This window comes from Erpetoichthys calabaricus, chromosome 5 (genome assembly GCF_900747795.2).
Source record: "Erpetoichthys calabaricus chromosome 5, fErpCal1.3, whole genome shotgun sequence".
NCBI classification, from domain to species: Eukaryota; Metazoa; Chordata; class Cladistia; order Polypteriformes; family Polypteridae; genus Erpetoichthys; species Erpetoichthys calabaricus.
Genome location: NC_041398.2, coordinates 238007017 through 238019948, shown reverse-complemented (window position 1 = coordinate 238019948; position 12932 = coordinate 238007017).

Genomic DNA, 12932 nt, shown 5'->3' with positions numbered 1-12932 from the left:
TAAATAATGCTGGTGAAACACGCGGACATAATGACCTGAAATAAAGAGGGAGATCAAAACTAAGTTACAGATCAGCAGTTATTGATATGTTTACTAAATAGTTATTTTTTTTGAATTTATAGATAGTTTCAGAAAGCATTTGATCAGGTGCCACACGAGAGTTTGGGCATCAAACTAAAAGAAGTGGGAGTTCAGGGTGTGGTGTGTAGGTGGGTACAGAATTGGCTCAGACACAGGAAGGAAGGGTGATGGTGCGAGGAACCTCATCAGAATTGGGTGAAGTTAAGAGTGGTGGCCAGCAGGGGTCAGTGCTGGGGCCACTGCTATTTTTAATGTGTAGAAATGATTTGGTTAGGAATATAAAGAGCAAGCTGGTTAAGCTGGATACCGAGGTAGGTGGATTAGCAGATAATCGAGAATGCGTTAAATCATCACAGAGGGACGTGGACAGCAGACATGCTTGGGCAGATGAAATTTAATGTCAATAATTGTAAAGTATTACTTGTAGGAAGTAAAAATGTGAAGTTTGAATACACAATGGGAGGTCTGAAAATCGAGATGTACACCTTATGAGAAGGATTTAGAAGTCGTAGTGGACTCTAAGCTATCAACTCCCCGTCAGTGTTCAGAAGCCATGAAGAAGGCTAACAGAATGTTAGGTTATATAGCGCCTTGATGTGTGGAGTTCAAGTCACAGGAGGTTCTGCTCAAGCTTCATTACATACTGGTGAGGCCTCATCTGGAGTCCTGTGTGCAGTTTTGGTCTCCAGGCTACAAAAAGGACATAACAGCACTAGAAAAGTCCAGAGAAGAGCAACTCGGCTGATTCAGGGCGACAGGGGTTGAGTTATGAGGAAAAATTAAAAGAGCTGAGCCTTTACAGTTTAAGGAAAAGAAGATTAAGAGAAGACCTGAGTGAAGTGTTTAAAATTATGAAGGGAATTAGTGCAGTGGATCGAGACTGTTATTTTAAAATGAGTTCATCAAGGACACGGGGACACAGTTGGAAACTTGTTCAGAGAAAATTTCGCACAAACATTAGGAAGTTTTTCTTTATGCAGAAACCCACAGACACAGAGAATAAGTGACCAAGTAGTGTGGTAGACAGGAGGACTTTAGGAACTTTCAAGAGCTAAGCTTGATGTTATTTTAGAAGAATTCAATGTATAGGAAAGACAAGCTTTGTTGGGCTGAATGGCTTGTTCACATCCAGGTTGTTGTAATGTTCTTAAAGTATTTTACTGCTTCTCATGGCTCATTCAGAGCAGTGTTTCTTAAACTTTTTGGGACAGTGGAGCCCCATACAAAAACTTTTGTTGTGCATAGCTATATATATATGTCTGTGTATATATTTGTGGCATGTAGAAAAAGTGTTGTCATTTCGACCTGCTGTAACCTTAAATGAAAGTCTGCAATGTGCACTTTAATCACAATGCTGAATTGTCCATCCATCCATCATCCAACCCGCTATATCCTAACTACAGGGTCACAGGGTTCTGCTGGAGCCAATCCCAGCCAGCACAGGGCGCAAGACAGGAAACAAACCCCGGGAAGGGCGCCAACCCACCGCAGGGCACACACACAAACCAAGCACACACCTGGGACAATTTAGGATCGCCAATGCACCTAACCTGCATGTCTTTGGACTGTGGGAGGAAACCGGAGAACATTCAAACTCCACGCAGGGAGGACCCAGGAAGCGAACCTCAGGTCTCCTTACTGTGAGGCAGCAGGGCTACCCACTGCGCCACCGTGCCACCTAGCATTACTTTAATGTCCAATATGCAAATCCAAAAGAGTCCTACTTTGTTGAATATTTGTTCTTAAGCTTTATTAATGGGCACTGCAAATTCTTTTACATTTCAAAGACATTGTTTGGTCCCTTTTTAACCATGCAAGTTAAACAAAAATATCTTTTCACCAATGAAACTTCCATGATGACCTCAACTTCAGTTTGGTTTTAATGGAGATCTGCTACCAGACATTGCGTGCCATTGACGATTCCTTTATTGCTGTTAAGGTTTCTAAAAAAATGTGCCAGTTGTTCCTTTTTTAATTGTAAGCCTGCGAGCTGGCAATCCTGAAGGTGCCAAAGAGATCATGAATTCAAATGGGCAGTTAAGTTTCTGATGGAGATGACACTTTCAGTACCAGGTTAGTATATTAAAAAAAAAATGTTATATATAAAAATGAGAGCTACCTTGAAGTATAAACTCTAAAGTATATTGTGCAATATATTACTGTATAACAACATTTGAAATATACGATACTAGTTTTCTGCAATGTATTATACAGTATGTTATTCCTAGTATTTCTCTCTATTATAAAAAAAATCTCGGTGGAAGGGAGACCAGGGAGACGAGACGTGATCTTCTTGGAAGGTCTGACATTGTGGTCAGCAGCACAGGAGCGCCGCAGGGGACTGTACTTTCTCCAGTCCTGTTCAGCCTATATACATTGGACTTCCAATACAACTCGGAGTCCTGCCACATGCAAAAGTTCACTGACGACACTGCTATCGTGGGCAGTATCAGGAGTGGGCAGGAGGAGGAGTATAGGAACCTAATCAGGGACTTTGTTAAATGGTGCAACTCAAACCACCTACACCTGAACACCAGCAAAATCAAGGAGCTGGTGGTGGATTTTAGGAGGCCCAGACCCCTCATGGACCCCGTGATCATCAGAGGTGACTGTGTGCAGATGGTGCAGACCTATAAATACCTGGGAGTGCAGCTGGATGATAAATTGGACTGGACTGCCAATACTGATGCTCTGTGCAAGAAAGGACAGAGCCGACTATACTTCATTAGAAGGCTGGCGTCCTTCAACATCTGCAATAAGATGCTGCAGATGTTCTATCAGACGGTTGTGGCGAGCGGCCTCTTCTACGCAGTGGTGTGCTGGGGAGGCAGCATAAAGAAGAGGGACGCCTCACGCCTGGACAAACTGGTGAGGAAGGCAGGCTCTATTGTTGGCATGGAGCTGGACAGTTTAACATCTGTGGCAGAGCGATGGCACTGAGCAGGCTCCTGTCAATCATGGAGAATCCACTGCATCCACTGAACAGGATCATCTCCAGACAGAGGAGCAGCTTCAGCGACAGACTGCTGTCACCATCCTGCTCCACTGACAGACTGAGGAGATCATTCACCCCCCGCACTATGCGACTCTTCAATTCCACCCGGGGGGTTAAACATTAACATTATACAAAGATATTGTCTGTTATACCTGCACTTTTATCACTGTTTAATTTAATATTGTTTTTAATCAATATGCTGCTGCTGGAGTATGTGAATTTCCCCTTTTTGATTAATAAAGTATCTATCTATCTATCTATCTATCTATCTATCTATCTATCTATCTATCTATCTATCTATCTATCTATCTATCTATCTATCTATCTATCTATCTATCTATCTATCTATCTATCAAAGAGCTTGATGCTGCACATTCCGAGGAACTGACGACAGAGGAGTTCTTGGCTCTGAGGCTAGGGATCTGCTATGGCAATTGGAAGGTTGCCGGTTCGAATCCCGTAAAATGCCAAAGGGGACTCTGCTCTGTTGGGCCCTTGAGCAAGGCCCTTAACCTGCAATTGCTAAGCGCTTTGAGTAGTGAGAAAAGTGTTATATAAATGCAAAGAATTATTAGGAGTTGACGGAACTACAGACGCAGCAACATACGGAGGTTCTACAGGAGATTGGAGGAGCCAGAGGCGGAGGAGGTTATCTCCTCAAGTGAGATGATAAAGGAAGTGTTGGCAATGTGGGAAAAAGTTTTGGACTTTATTGAAAAGAAACACCCTGAAAAAGTTGCGAGTGTTCGTGCAGCGGCGCTATTTAATGACTCTTTCTGAACTCAGTTCAGAAACATTCTAAAGGGGAGGAAGAAACAAAGCTCCTTGGACAGGTTTCTGTTGAAACGCCCTGCGAATGAACGTGACGAAAGCGTAGCAAAAAAGAAAAAGTGAAGTGAAAGTGAAGAAGAAAATGAAGTTAAGCAAAAGTGAAGTGAAAGAAAAAAAATAATACAATCCGCCAACATGTTTATTTCGTTAGATTGTCTTTTATATATTAGGTTTTGTTTTGTTTGTATACAATATTTGTTCATTATAAATACATTTTTCTTATGTTGAAACATTTAACAAAAAATTGGGGTGTTTTTTTGGGGGCTGGCACAAATTAATCTCATTTCAATTAATTTCAATGGGGAAAATTGATTTGAGATACGAGCATTTTGACTTACGAGCTCGGTCATGGAATTAATTAAACTCAAGGTACCACTGTACTACTACTAATAATAATAATAATTCTTTACATTTATATAGTACTTTTCTCACTACTCAAAGCACTACCACACATGCACTGTACTTCCTTGTGGGCATTCATTGGTTGTCAGCTCTCATGCACACAGAACCCCCTCCTACGACTAAACAACAACAACAACATTTCTTTCTGTGGCACATTTTCATACGGATGACATAGCTCAAAGTGGTTTACAGGATGAAGAAAGACAAGACAAAATATATAAGATAATAGAATTAGGGAACTCTAATTAACATAGAATAAAAGTAAGGTCCGATGGCCAAGGAGGACAGAGAAAACTCCAGACGGCTGGAGAAAAAAAAATAATCTGCAGGGGGTCCGAGGCCACGAGACCACCCAGCACCCTCTAGGCATTCTACCCAACATAGATAGATAGATAGATAGATAGATAGATAGATAGATAGATAGATAGATAGATAGATAGATAGATAGATAGATAGATAGATAGATAGATAGATAGATACTTTATTAATCCCAAGGGGAAATTCCCATACTCCAGCAGCAGCATACTGATAATAACAATATTAAATTAAAGAGTGATAAAAATGCAGGTATAACAGACAATAACTTTGTATAATGTTAACGTTTACCCCCCCGGTGGAATTGAAGAGTCGGATAGTGTGGGGGAGGAACGATCTCCTCAGTCTGTCGGTGGAGCAGGACGGTGACAGTAGTCTGTCACTGAAGCTGCTCTTCTGTCTGGAGATGATCCTGTTTAGTGGATGCAGTGGATCCTCCATGATTGATAGGAGTCTGCTCAGCACCCGTCAATCTGCCACAGATGTCAGACTGTCCAGCTCCATGCCAACAATAGAGCCTGCCTTCCTCACCAGTTTGTCCAGGCGTGAGGCGTCCCTCTTCTTTATGCTGCCTCCCCAGCACACCACTGCGTAGAAGAGGGCACTGGCCACAACCATCTGATAGAACATCTGCAGCAACTTATTGCAGATGTTGAAGGATGCCAGTCTTCTAAGGAAGTATAGTCGGCTCTGTCCTTTCTTGCACAGAGCATCAGTATTGGCAGTCCAGACTAATTTATCATCCAGCTGCACTCCCAGGTATTTAAAGGTTTGTACCTCCTGCACACAGTCACCTTTGATGATCACAGGGTCCATGAGGGGTCTGGGCCTCCTAAAATCCACCACCAGTTCCTTGGTTTTGCTGGTGTTCAGTTGTAGTTGGTTGGAGTCGCACCATTTAACAAAGTCCTTGATTAGGTCCCTATACTCCTCCTCCTGCCCACTCGTATCTCAAATTTTGTCTCGTAACTGAAGGCAAAAAATTGACCTAGTGACAGCTCGTATCTCAAAAAACTCATATATTGGGGCACTCGTATCTCAAGGTACCACTGTATTATTATTATGCATAGAAGGCAGCAGTGAGGAATAAGGAACATGGGTGATATGGGCCTCACAACCAGAGAAGAAGCTTGTCTGTCTGATATCTTGTGTTTTATGTACCACAACAGAATGGAAAAAAAAAGATAAAAAGGGCAGAGATTGTGGCTGAACCCGCCATACCCGTTAACCCTTCGTACAGCACCAGCTCCATTAGGTAACCTGCTACTGGCTGTCAAAAAAGGGGGAAGAATGACTGTGCTGGAAAGTTCTCACACAGTTGCATAATTTGAGATGTCCACTAATTTCCAGTCGTGTAAACTGACATGCGCTGGCCACGAGATCAGCAACTGCAGTCGGCCCGTCTCACACACCCTATGACTAGATGTCTCATCTTCAGTTTAAGGGACAGTAACAACTAGGTATCGTGCTGTGTTGAACTTAATGAGGTTTTGGGGTTGACACATTGGCTCTTCTCGGCCTCCTTCAAAGAAGGGAAGGAGTTGTTGAGCCTTTTTATCAAGGAATTGTCAGTGATCTGGGTGGATAAGAAGTTTAACGACTTACTTGTTCCACAGCAATGCCGTTAAAATCCAAAGGCCCTCTATCTGCTGTAGCAGCTGCTGCTGAACCTTTGCACAGACTTACAAAACGTCTCGCCCCTCCAATTCTCGGCACAGAAGGGTGAGAATGTGTCTCAGTATTTCATGTAAATGTAAGCATTGCTTCAGGTTGGTCTCAACAGGCCCCTCCAGATCAACACCTGGAGCTTGCAGCACTCGGCCCCTCCACATGGACAGATCTTTGATCAGGAGCCACCCGGGACCTGTAAAATCATTCACAGTTGCAGATTGTTCCAGAGGAGGTTAAATAAATCCACATTTCCCACAGGCTGAGATAAAGAATTTCTTTGATTCACATTTCCGTTTGAGTCCAATAAATGCATTCTTACTTCAGAGTCATATGAATACATTTTTTCCCGTGCAATCCGTGAAAAATAATTAAAATCCAATCCAAGCCATACCGCAGATGAGTGAGAATTTAAACGATTAACAAAGCAATTAAACGTCCGTTAAAGAAATTGACAAGAATGTGCAATGGGTTACTATGGTGTCTGTTGTCCATCCATACATCTGTTTTCATATTGATTTATTCCTCTTCCTAGTCTCAGAATATGCATTAGGAATCAAAGAACTAACAATCCCTGGACGAGATCCGATTCCATCACAGGCACAAACATTCACGCCAGCGCGATTTGAAGATGCCAGCCTACAGTCGTGGACAAAAGTTTTGAGAATGACCCAAGTGTTGGTCTTCACAGAGTTTGCTGCTTCAGTGTTTTTAGATCTTTGTGTCAGATGTTTCTCTGGTGCACTGAAGTAGAATTACAAGAATTTCAGAAGTTTCAAAGGCTTTTATTGACAACTAGCCAACCTGCGGTGTAGCATACACCGCATAATTATGTATTGATGAGTGAAAACTTCCTGAAAGACACAGTTGTCCAAATGGGGTGGGTTTGAGAATACGACTGTAGGTGAATGAAAAGATGGAACTCTGGAGAGGGCAACATACAATTGTCCGTGACTGACAATTGGAGGACCACCGTTGCACGCTCATTCAGCGATTCACATCCGCGACAAAAATGATTTTTCTTAGATGGTCCTGTCACGTCCACCCTCGCACTCGAAGCATACACACTGCCTGGTCATGTGCCCGGTCACAAGAGCAACTGACAGAGACCTGCCCACCAACTCTAAGACCATGGGATACCCCTCGCAAACTGTTTTACACACTGCATACAGCGATTAACATCCGCGACAAACAAAGTGTTTTACACACCGCATACAGCTATTCACATCTGCGACAAACATGCTTCTTCTTAGATGGTCCTGCCGCATCCACCTTCGTTCTCGAAGCATACACACCGCCTGGTCATGTGCCCGCTCACAAGAGCAACTCACGGAGACCCGCCCACCAACTCTAAGACCATTGTGTGTAAAACAGTTTGCAATGGTGGACATGGTTGTGCATCATAACCGAAAAGAATAATGAAAAGTCAATGTGGCTCAGAGGTGCATGTGGAGTGTAGCAGAGACGAACGCGAATGACGTCCTGTTTTGTGAGTTGCTGCGTCTGAGTTGGTGGGTGTGGCTCTGCAAGTTGTCGTCGTATCCAATGGTCTTTGAGTTGGTGGGCGTGGCTCCGTCCTGCATGCTTCCATGGGTGTCATGCTTGCGCTGGCGGCTGCTTAATGAATTATATATATAGACTAGCAAAATACCCGCGCTTCGCAGCGGTGAAGTAGTGTGTTAAAGAGGTTATGTAAACATATACAGTGGTGTGAAAAACTATTTGCCCCCTTCCTGATTTCTTATTCTTTTGCATGTTTGTCACACAAAATGTTTCTGATCATCAAACACATTTAACCATTAGTCAAATATAACACAAGTAAACACAAAATGCAGTTTGTAAATGGTGGTTTTTATTATTTAGGGAGAAAAAAAAATCCAAACCTACATGGCCCTGTGTGAAAAAGTAATTGCCCCCTGAACCTAATAACTGGTTGGGCCACCCTTAGCAGCAATAACTGCAATCAAGCGTTTGCGATAACTGTTACAGCGCTCTGGAGGAATTTTGGCCCACTCATCTTTGCAAAATTGTTGTAATTCAGCTTTATTTGAGGGTTTTCTAGCATGAACCGCCTTTTGAAGGTCATGCCATAGCATCTCAATTGGATTCAGGTCAGGACTTTGACTAGGCCACTCCAAAGTCTTCATTTTGTTTTTCTTCAGACATTCAGAGGTGGATTTGCTGGTGTGTTTTGGGTCATTGTCCTGTTGCAGCACCCAAGATCGCTTCAGCTTGAGTTGACGAACAGATGGCCGGACATTCTCCTTCAGGATTTTTTGGTAGACAGTAGAATTCATGGTTCCATCTATCACAGCAAGCCTTCCAGGTCCTGAAGCAGCAAAACAACCCCAGACCATCACACTACCACCACCATATTTTACTGTTGGTATGATGTTCTTTTTCTGAAATGCTGTATTCCTTTTACGCCAGATGTAACGGGACATTTGCCTTCCAAAAAATTCAACTTTTGACTCATCAGTCCACAAGGTATTTTCCCAAAAGTCTTGGCAATCATTGAGATGTTTCTTAGCAAAATTGAGACGAGCCCTAATGTTCTTTTTGCTTAACAGTGGTTTGCGTCTTGGAAATCTGCCATGCAGGCCGTTTTTGCCCAGTCTCTTTCTTATGGTGGAGTCGTGAACACTGACCTTAATTGAGGCAAGTGAGGCCTGCAGTTCTTTAGACGTTGTCCTGGGGTCTTTTGTGACCTCTCGGATGAGTCGTCTCTGCGCTCTTGGGGTAATTTTGGTCGGCCGGCCACTCCTAGGAAGGTTCACCACTGTTCCATGTTTTTGCCATTTGTGGATAATGGCTCTCACTGTGGTTCGCTGGAGTCCCAAAGCTTTAGAAATGGCTTTATAACCTTTACCAGACTGATAGATCTCAATTACTTCTGTTCTCATTTGTTCCTGAATTTCTTTGGATCTTGGCATGATGTCTAGCTTTTGAGGTGCTTTTGGTCTACTTCTCTGTGTCAGGCAGCTCCTATTTAAGTGATTTCTTGATTGAAACAGGTGTGGCAGTAATCAGGCCTGGGGGTGGCTACGGAAATTGAACTCAGGTGTGATACACCACAGTTAGGTTATTTTTTAACAAGGGGGCAATTACTTTTTCACACAGGGCCATGTAGGTTTGGATTTTTTTTCTCCCTAAATAATCAAAACCATCATTTAAAAACTGCATTTTGTGTTTACTTGTGTTATATTTGACTAATGGTTAAATGTGTTTGATGATCAGAAACATTTTGTGTGACAAACATGCAAAAGAATAAGAAATCAGGAAGGGGGCAAATAGTTTTTCACACCACTGTATATACATATACATATATACATATATATACATATCTACATATACACATATCTACATATACATATATCTACATATATACATATATATATATACAGTGGTGTGAAAAACTATTTGCCCCCTTCCTGATTTCTTATTCTTTTGCATGTTTGTCACACAAAATGTTTCTGATCATCAAACACATTTAACCATTAGTCAAATATAACACAAGTAAACACAAAATGCAGTTTTTAAATTATGGTGTTTATTATTTAGGGAGAAAAAAAATCCAAACCTACATGGCCCTGTGTGAAAAAGTAATTGCCCCCTTGTTAAAAAATAACCTAACTGTGGTGTATCACACCTGAGTTCAATTTCCGTAGCCACCCCCAGGCCTGATTACTGCCACACCTGTTTCAATCAAGAAATCACTTAAATAGGAGCTGCCTGACACAGAGAAGTAGACCAAAAGCACCTCAAAAGCTAGACATCATGCCAAGATCCAAAGAAATTCAGGAACAAATGAGAACAGAAGTAATTGAGATCTATCAGTCTGGTAAAGGTTATAAAGCCATTTCTAAAGCTTTGGGACTCCAGCAAACCACAGTGAGAGCCATTATCCACAAATGGCAAAAACATGGAACAGTGGTGAACCTTCCCAGGAGTGGCCGGCCGACCAAAATTACCCCAAGAGCGCAGAGACGACTCATCCGAGAGGTCACAAAAGACCCCAGGACAACGTCTAAAGAACTGCAGGCCTCACTTGCCTCAATTAAGGTCAGTGTTCACGACTCCACCATAAGAAAGAGACTGGGCAAAAACGGCCTGCATGGCAGATTTCCAAGACGCAAACCACTGTTAAGCAAAAAGAACATTAGGGCTCGTCTCAATTTTGCTAAGAAACATCTCAATGATTGCCAAGACTTTTGGGAAAATACCTTGTGGACTGATGAGTCAAAAGTTGAACTTTTTGGAAGGCAAATGTCCCGTTACATCTGGCGTAAAAGGAACACAGCATTTCAGAAAAAGAACATCATACCAACAGTAAAATATGGTGGTGGTAGTGTGATGGTCTGGGGTTGTTTTGCTGCTTCAGGACCTGGAAGGCTTGCTGTGATAGATGGAACCATGAATTCTACTGTCTACCAAAAAATCCTGAAGGAGAATGTCCGGCCATCTGTTCGTCAACTCAAGCTGAAGCGATCTTGGGTGCTGCAACAGGACAATGACCCAAAACACACCAGCAAATCCACCTCTGAATGGCTGAAGAAAAACAAAATGAAGACTTTGGAGTGGCCTAGTCAAAGTCCTGACCTGAATCCAATTGAGATGCTATGGCATGACCTTAAAAAGGCGGTTCATGCTAGAAAACCCTCAAATAAAGCTGAATTACAACAATTTTGCAAAGATGAGTGGGCCAAAATTCCTCCAGAGCGCTGTAATAGACTCATTGCAAGTTATCGCAAACGCTTGATTGCAGTTATTGCTGCTAAGGGTGGCCCAACCAGTTATTAGGTTCAGGGGGCAATTACTTTTTCACACAGGGCCATGTAGGTTTGAATTTTTTTTTCTCCCTAAATAATAAAAACCACCATTTACAAACTGAATTTTGTGTTTACTTGTGTTATATTTGACTAATGGTTAAATGTGTTTGATGATCAGAAACATTTTGTGTGACAAACATGCAAAAGAATAAGAAATCAGGAAGGGGGCAAATAGTTTTTCACACCACTGTATATACATATACACATCCACATACAGTATATATACATATATATATATACACATATCAACATATATATACACATACATATACACACATACATACACACACACATACACATATATACATATACACATACATACATAGTGCGTTGTAACACGGGCTGTGATTGTTACATGGGAGGGAGACGACAAATCACAGCTTCCTGCTTTCTAATCGGGCCTGTGATTGGTGCTTTGACTGATGTCCAGATCCCACAGTATGTCCCCTTAGGAGAGGCGTTAGGCAAGTGTAATTGAATAGCGGTGCTGCAAGTTTAGCTTTACACCTGTTTTTAAGGCTTATTGACTGAAAGGGGCTTTCATGAAAAAACTTAGGGCTTTGCTACAGGATACACCCTCCACAAGTTAAGGAAGTAAAAATAAAGGTATATATTTCTGTTTTATTTAAACCTTTTAAGTTTGTATGCAGGCAGCATGGTGGCGCAGTGAAAGGTGCCAGTTAGGAGACCCCGAGTTCGCTTCTCTGCGTGGAGTTTGAATGTTCTCCCCGTGTCTGTTTGGGTTTCCTCCCACAGTCCAAAGACATGCAGGTTAGGTGCATTGGCGATTCTAAATTGTCCCTGGTGTGTGGGTGTGTGCGCCCTGCGGTGGGCTGGCACCTTGCCCGGGGTTTTTTTTCCTGCCTTGTGCCCTGTGTTGGCAGGGATTGGCTCCTGTATTTAGGATATAGCAGGTTGGATAATGGATGGATGGACATTTGTATGCATAGCCCCATTTGCCCGTTTTTGTTTTTTTTCTTTCTTCAGTAATATTTCAGCAAACCCGGAGCTTGTCAGTTCAAATCCTGGTACTGACACCACTGTGTGACCCTGAGGAAGTCACTTCACCTGCCTGTGCTGCAAAAAATAAAAGTAATGTAACAAATTGTATCTCAGATGTTGCAAGTTGCTGGAATAAAGGCATAAGTCAAATAGATAAATATGTATTATACACATAGGAACTATTCATTTATTTTCAGTTAAGTCATCTGCAGCAAACCTTTATAAATGAGGGTTTCTCCTTTTTAGATAGTGCAAACTGTTTCTTCTTCATTGAGGTTTTCTCTTGGAGAGCTTTTTTCATTTCATTGAAAATTAAAGCAGCAGCTGCCAAAATATGTAGCTTTCTTATTAATTTTTCAACATTGTGTAAAATAACTTTATAAAGTAACATAAAAGGTTTAAATACTGGTTATCCTTTTACACTAAAATATTACTAAAGAGATACAAAAAAAGTAAAATGCATATGTTGTTTTTCTTTAAGGAGATTAAATATTACTGAAGAAAGAAAAAAAAAACTAAAACAGCTAAATGGGGCTATGCATACGAACTTAAAAGGTTTAAATAAAACAGAAATATATACCTTTATTTTTACTTCCTTAACTTGTGGAGGGTGTATCCTGTAGCAAAGCAAAGTTTTTTCGTGAAAGCCCGTTTCAGTCAATAAGTTTTAAAAACAGGTGTAAAGATATTGACAATAAGCTACGCAAACCCACCAAGACATGGAATCATTTAAATCAAGGCGCTGCGCTACCTTCTTCCAGATCGGCCCCAAGGCGTTCATATTTTTCCAAAGCAGTTCTGGTCTCCAT